At 39.3% G+C, this 7,818-nt stretch overlaps 1 pseudogene across 1 annotated transcript; it reads right to left on the bottom strand.

The window, feature by feature from the left end:
* Positions 1-4,040: 4,040 nt before the first annotated feature.
* LOC104624749 lies at positions 4,041-4,835 on the bottom strand (annotated as a pseudogene). Its single transcript, XR_738071.1, has one exon. The product of XR_738071.1 is annotated as a chromodomain Y-like protein pseudogene (transcript).
* Positions 4,836-7,818: the final 2,983 nt, after the last annotated feature.

Below are 7,818 nucleotides of genomic sequence, written 5' to 3'. Positions count from 1 at the left end.
GTAACTATAGCGTAACCCAGAAAAAAATAAACAAAAACTAGAGTTTGACAAGCAATGGTATTCATCTGGTTTACGGTCAAGTTGTGCAGTAGGTTAACAAACAATCCAGTCTTTTAGTCCTTTCCGAAATTGCAAGACAACTCTCTAGCCTTGCGTGACTGACAGATTAGACTCCTTTTACAGTTTCACTTTTTGTGTACTCTATTAAATAGAACTTCCCTGGATATTATGCATGTACTATGCCTAAAAAGATTTGCAATAAAATTTCAAAGCTATTCTTTAGCTCAATTTTGATAAAGGAAGCTTTCAAAAACTTTAAAGGTATCAGAACCTATTGTTAGACATGAGGCCACCTTTTGTCTTGCCTAGTTTTGAGCAATATGCATTGCTTGGAGGTGCCATTAACATCTTTTCTACATTTCAGTTCTTTGGTGGCATTTTTCTGTTTCATTCATCCATTTTAGGATCACTTCTGTTAACTTTTAGTAACAACTGATGACCACCACATATTTCCAGAAAATATTTGAAATATTTTGAAAAATATTTCAAAAACCAGAACCACAGCAACATTCATTCAGTGACCCATTCCCACTTCTTCCATATATCACCCTTCTTACACTTACAGTAGTATATTACTCCATCAAGTCTATTTTCAAGGCCAAGCCTTTAAAAAATGAGCATTCAATACAATGGTTTCCTTTGTTAAAAAATATACTTTGGATAGGAACTAGATTTTAGTGTGCTGAAACCACCAACTCCCAGAGCAAACATTACTGTTCTTTTATTCCCCTGGTACCCCTGCATATTTGTATAAATATTTGCTAGTTGCCTTTTTTGAGACTGTAGGAACTTTAGAACAAGAACTGCATCATGGCAGTTTGTCTCATGAAAAACAGGACTAGGTACTACAAAATACCAGTATTTCCTAGTAATTGCAGTCATGGGATTTTCCTATGCATACAAGGTTTTCTTCCTGGTATATACTGATATTATAAATGAAATTTGAAAAAAAAAAAAATCAAAGCTGGGGAAAACAAAAAAGAGACTAAGCGCTGAAGAGTTTCATCATCCTGAACTAGGACTAAAAAACCAACACGAGCCACACAATTCAAAAGTAGTCATAACAATAATCTCAAAATTAGGCACACTGTTTTTATATTAAAATTTTAAGTTATTTTACCAATATTACTTAAAAAAGTCAAAATTTAAATCAGCTTTAATTTAAAAAGTTGTCTAAAATTTTTTTGAAGTGGAATATGTATTTTTCTACAATCTTTCAAAATTACGCTTTCCAATTAGTGATTTCTGTTTTGACTAACTGGGTTCTTCCGACAAAAACGTTTTGATAAAAAATTCCTAAACCAGCTCAAGTGAAAAACTATTTTTCAAAACACACTTTTGTCTTCCTGACAGCATCTTCCATGTGGAAGTAGGAACTCTTAAAATTAACAGAAGGTGTATGTGGCGGAGGCGGGAAGTTTGGAAAGAGAGCTCCAAATGCCAGATCTATCATCTGTATTATTAATACGTCAGGTCTGGTGCATATGAAGATGAGGGTACGAATCTGACGGCGTGTCTGTGCAATGAATACCCGTCATGATGTGCGATTCCCGAGGTGGGGTTGAAAACGTGATGAAGTGTCCATTTAAGACACAAGGAATTTCCTGAGTAAGGAGCGAAACGGGATCCTGAACTGCAGCAGCCCCATGCAGGGGAGGGAGGGAAGCATCAATTCACTCCTTTTTTAATGAACAGCAGTGTGAAGTTAAAAATAAAAACAGCAAGGAGAAGAGCGCAGCTTTAATGAAGAGACAGAGAATGTGTCAGCTGAGGAAGCTCCAAGGCCGGGCTAGCTCTAGGAGACAGGGCTGCCTCTCTTGGCGTGTCTCTAAATAGCGGTCCACTCTGGCCATGCAGAATGGCTGAGCTGCAGCCTGGGCTTCCGTGAGAACGACATCTGTCCAAGAAATCCTAAAAAGCTAGGAAAAGAGATCGTCGTCAGATATAAATGCAAAGTATTTTTTCTTTTGTAACTCTGTTTCCAAGTTTTGTAATCAGAGAACTACTGCACGATTTGGGTGTTACCCCCAAAATTGTTGCAGGTGAGCGCAGCTGCCGGCAACGCCACAACACGCGTGGGCATTCAGCATCTGTTGCCCAGCAGACTGCACAGCTCAGCCTGGGGATTGGCAGCGGTGTATCAGGACAGAGAGGGAAAGCCTCAGTTAATGCACTTGTACCGACATCCCTCCAGCAGCAGACAGAAGGTGGGAACATATTGTGTATTTTTGGACAAAGACATTTTGTGACTATCTCCTTGGCTCTCCTTTTTTTGATCTACACCTTCAGATCTTGTGAAAACGTAAGTGTAAGGAAAATCTCCTACTGCCATCATCCCTAGGGGCAGTTGGCAGCTTTCAATGTTAGTTGCCCAGACAAATGCCTGAGAAGAGCTGAAGGAGGTGGTGGCAGTTGAGGAAATTTTAACGTCTCAAAGAAACAGATAAATGCACCTCAGGTAATATTTTACGTGTCACTACCATTCCTGTGCAGGTCTTTCCACGTTCGCTTGATGCCCTGTAACTGGGCCCTAGCTGTACCACTATTACCAGAATTACTTAATCATTTGTGGTTACTGATCTACCAAGGAGGTCCTTTGTGTCCCAATCTTTTTTCTGAACTCCATGAAGAAAAAACCAGGACACCGAAGGCAACGCTTATCAATCACTTCACTAGGAACACCATACTCCACAACACATACTAAATATCACAAAAGCATCACATGTGCACACACACTCCTCTACCTCACCTATTCAGAAAGATCACATACTGGCATCTCTTGCATTTTCCCCTCCAGCTGTGTTTACATCCTCTGAGATTTACATTCTTTCTTTAGCCCATGCAAAGGAGGAGATATTCCGGGCATCCGTGTGCACATTACCATGGTTACCTAGTTCATCTGCAGCAAAATGGGTTGGTCCATGACCTGACACCGCAGCTCCAGGAGCATACTCCTCCCTTGTCCACTGCTTTTCAACCTTTCTCACTGCAGCTGTATTTTTTTTTTCTCCCCCCAGAAAATCAGAATGCAAGCAACAGTGGGGCACCCAATACAAACTCTCCCAAAGTCTTCAACACATTTTTTTGCCTATATAGTTTGTCTCTGTGTTTTTCTGCAGGCCCTGTCCTCGGATTTCAAGCAATTTTTCCAGCAAGCCGTCATCAATAGCATACCTGCAGATTTCACCTGCTGCATTTTATTTGAGGACGCAGTATCACACTTGCAAATTTAGCCTCAAAAGCATGCTTATGAAAGCACCTCTGACTACACAACCTGGGTCTGTCAGGGAAAAACAAAGGTTTGGGGCACAAGAATGAGGACCATGAAGTCTTAGTCGCAGCTGGGTGAGGGGAACAAACAGCTTCCTCCCACAAAAGCAGTTTGGGTTTCTTTGGTATCACAAATTTTACAGTACAAGTTGAATAAACTGTCATCTCCTGAGATATTAGCGAGCCAGGCATCAAACCTAAATAAGCGCTCAGTATCAAATGAGGTATAAACAACAAAATATTGATAAAATATAATGAAGACAGAATTCAACCCAGGCAGAAGGCATATGTATCTCCACAACTGGCTCAAATTTTCACTGAAACAAAATTGATCAACTTCGGGTTTTTTTAAGCAACATCATTCTCACAGCTTTTTTTCCAGGCAATATTTGTAACAAAATAGGTATGTAAGCTGTTATGAAGAATCCCTGCTTGCATCATTCATCTATTCCCATAATTTATGTTTCTAATATTCATACGAAATTTCACCTATTTAAATAAACTTAAAGCAAAGATGTAATCTCTGGAAATGGTACACTGAATATGCGTACCACACAATGTCAAGGCCAACACAGATGTATCTTATGGTGATGCTGAAAACACAAATACCAATGAATTTCTGTGAGGAAAGCAAAAGCTGGCAAAATTCTAAATGGCTTTGTAGTCATATAGTTATGTAAAATAAACTTGTGAAGTTCCCCAGACTTGATTCAACATGGCTGAAACAGAGTAGGTAATTTGTTTGCTTCTAAACGGCGAAAAAGATCAGTCAAATGAAAAAATCTACACAAAAATGACCAACTCGTATACGTACCTTTTCCATTTATTGTTAATGCTGATGCAATTGTGGCTGTTACTGGCACTGGTAATTGTGGCACTAATGGATGTATCCTTGGTCGGCTCCCCATCCTAGCACGCTCTGCACCAGGTCCTAATAAAGCTCCCACTGGTTTTTCTGCTGCTACTTCTGGTGCTACAGAGTCTTCTTGATCCTGCTCTATATGGTCCATTTTATCCGGGCTTTCATTCTGGAAGCCATCAACTGTTGTCCGGCTCTTAATTGGACTTTTGGGCACTAGGATTTTAATACCTGATTTCGCAAGGTCCATATTTTTCCTTCCAGAAAGAGACGGTGAATTGTTTTTCCGGAACTTCTGGGTCGCAGAAAAGAGTTGATTATTTTTTGACTCATGGTCTTTACCCATAACTAAAGATTTAGTAGATGTCTTTGAAAAAGAACTATTGGTAGATCTAGAAATTTGTTTTCTGGCATTATTTGGAGAGGTCCTGTTTGTCCTGGTTAATGTGCTTTCTTTCTGCTTTTCATTGTGGCGTCTGTTAAATTCATGTATATATTCCTCACAATTAACAAGGTGCTGTTCTGGCTCCCAAGTATCATCTTCACTGTCGTATCCTTTCCATCGCACCAAATACTCTGTTTTTCCCTTCTTGTTTTTCCTCTTGTCAACAATTCTCTCTACCTGTTAAAAAGGAAAATTAAACATTAGACATGGGCAGACGTACAACTCAAGTGAGCAACTTGCATGCAAATAAGTTGTTAAGAGCAGATAGATTTAAAAATACTCTTGTAGTTCTGTAATTCTGTATTGCAGCTCTATAGCTTACAGTCTTTCACTGCTGACTGGAAATTGTTCTCTTTAAACTTCAGATAGTTACTTCCGTCTCATAAAAGATGTTCTAAAATACCAAAATTGTTCTTCAGTAAGTATTTTGCATGCACAAGAATCTGAATATGACACATTACAGTCAACAATCAGCACTGACTCCAGCAAAGTTTCAACACCAGCTTCAATGTGGATAGGATTTCCCTCTCTGAACATAGAGTTCATGTTTAAATATGCTGTATAAACACAGTGTGTTTACCTTACAAAACTTATCAATTTGATACTGTTTGAATAATTTGCTTACTTAGCATAAGGCATATGTGAGAATCTTTACACTTTGAATACAGTGTTCAGTTTTGGGCCCCTCACTACAAGAAGGATGTTGAGGAGCTTGAGCGTGTCCAGAGAAGAGCAACGAAGCTGGTGAGGGGTCTGGAGCACAAGTCTTATGAGGAGCGGCTGAGGGAACTGGGGTTGTTTAGTCTGGAGAAGAGGAGGCTGAGGGGAGACCTTATCGCTCTCTACAACTACCTGAAAGGGGGTTGGTGAGGTGGGTGTTGGTCTCTTCTCCCAAGTAACCAGCGATAGGACGAGAGGAAATGGCCTCAAGTTGTACCAGGGGAGGTTTAGACCGGATATTAGGAAAAATTTCTTCACTGAGAGAGTGGTCAAGCATTGGAACAGGCTGCCCAGGGAGGTGGTGGAGTCACCATCACTGGAAGTGTTCAAAAAATGTGTCGACATGGCACTTCAGGATATGATTTAGTGGACTTGGTGGTGTTGGGTTGATGGTTGGGTTGATGATCTTAAAAGGTCTTTTCCAACCTTAATGATTCTGTGATTTCTTACTTACGGTGAGCTATCCTTCAGTTACCAGGACAATATGGTACAGCTCAGAAATGGAGGCAAATATAGAAGATTTTTTTTGAGAGGCTGTTCTTCTTGTGAAAACAGAGCATTTGTTTTGGCCAGAGTCTTTGACACATACTTGAACAAATTACCATGCCTCACTTAACTGCAAATAGAGTTGATATTTATGTCCCAAGTATTAAGCATGCACATGCTGCAACTGCACGTGGGACCCACAGGCTAGAGGAATTCAGGCACTGGGGTAACGCAGACAGGGCAGACAGCGGCAGCTGCAGGGACAGTGGCTCATGCCTCACACCAAAACTCATGCTAATCATGCCAGTCCTACAGAAAGGGAATTCTCTTACAGAAAAAGAGATTTAAGTGCAAGGCTAGTCTTGGGATTTCCCCTTTTTATTTCATTTTTCCTACCCAGGGTGATCCTTCTGGTAAATCCTCCAGCCCACTTCATTTCAGTTATAGGACCAGTGCAGCTTTCTTCCCCATCTCTATCTTCCTCTTGGGTATTTAAAAAAAAAAAAAAAAAAAAGGCAGGGGGTGGGGAGGTGGATGGAACTATCGCTTATTAATTTAACTTCTAGCCCCTCATGAACAAAGACCACACGTGTAAGCTGAGATCACACGTGTAAGCTAAGATCACACGTACCTAGGAGAACCTCTGAGGACCGCTAACATTTACTGGAGTGGCAGTAACTGAATGGAACATCTACAAAACAGTTTGGAAGGATGGAAGGAAAATACGGGTATGTGTGGTATACATATATATGGTACACATATATGGCATGTGGATTCATTACCAAATATATGACTGTTGATAACAGATTCTCTTAGGAGCACACCTCAGTTTTATATGTGGCATGTTATCATAATGTACTGCCTGGTTTTCAACAGTGAGGTTAGATGATTACTATTATTATAATCTCAGCAGCAATATAAGTACACATCCTACAACTTCATGTGATACCCTGCAGGTGGTGTACTATGCTGTCCTGCCATTAGGATGTTGCACAGCTCAGTTTGCATAGGTCTTAAAAAAACGCAACCAAAACAACAACAAAAAATAAAAACCAAATACAAACTAGCTCCACTGTTACCTTGTTACTCAGTTGTACAGTTCAATACATTTTAAACAGCAACACAATCAAAATTGTCCAATTATTATTTAAAATGTCAAAATACATTAAAACTATTTTTATTCTGCTTATTTCACTTTTTAGTAAAGTTACAGGACTTAAAAAACCATGCAGCTAGCAAAGTGAAGTTATTGTTTTTCCATAAAACTGTATTTAAGAACATCTTAGCAAAAATGCTACCCCAAATAAGAAAGTAATTATGGAGAAATATGCCTTTGAAATTTTTTTAGTAGAGACTGAGTAAAAAGACCTCCAAGTATTGAGCCAGAAATGTTAAATTAAAAAATAGAAACAAACTCGTGAATCAAACTTGATGTACTGTCAAAAAAGCAGTTACTGCTAGTCTTGCTTATCCTCTCCCTCTCTTGACCTTCTAAAAAAGATTTTAAAAACATGGTTCTCAGAGAAAGATCTCTACTACGAGCAAGGTATTTTTATTTTCTATCAGGAAACAAACAGCATCAATTACTGGCAACAAAGTCCTACTAATGTCTTTCAATACTGAAAGGCCACCCATTAAGGACATGCCCTTTTCAAGTAGGAAGCCATCCCTCTCATCCAAAAAACCAGATACCTTGCAGAGATAACAGATGAACTCTAGAACAGCAGACGCAAAAATCCATTCCCAGCCCGATGATTTATAGAGCAAACAGAAATGCATAAAGAAAACCGTTACATTTATCTGTATTGTCCAAGCCTGTAACAAAGCCTATTTTGACATTGCTCTTTTTGATTAAAAGGAGACTTTCTTCCTAACCCTTTAATTCTTCTTGAAGACATCTTATTTCTATTTTATTTACAACACAAAAATTATAGCAATTAACCTGTGATACACAATTTATCATGTGGCATCACAGCTC

This window comes from Phaethon lepturus, unplaced genomic scaffold, assembly GCF_000687285.1.
Source record: "Phaethon lepturus isolate BGI_N335 unplaced genomic scaffold, ASM68728v1 scaffold15570, whole genome shotgun sequence".
NCBI lineage: Eukaryota > Metazoa > Chordata > Aves > Phaethontiformes > Phaethontidae > Phaethon > Phaethon lepturus.
Note: the sequence above shows the minus strand (reverse complement) of the source record. Positions and strands in the feature narration are given on the sequence as shown.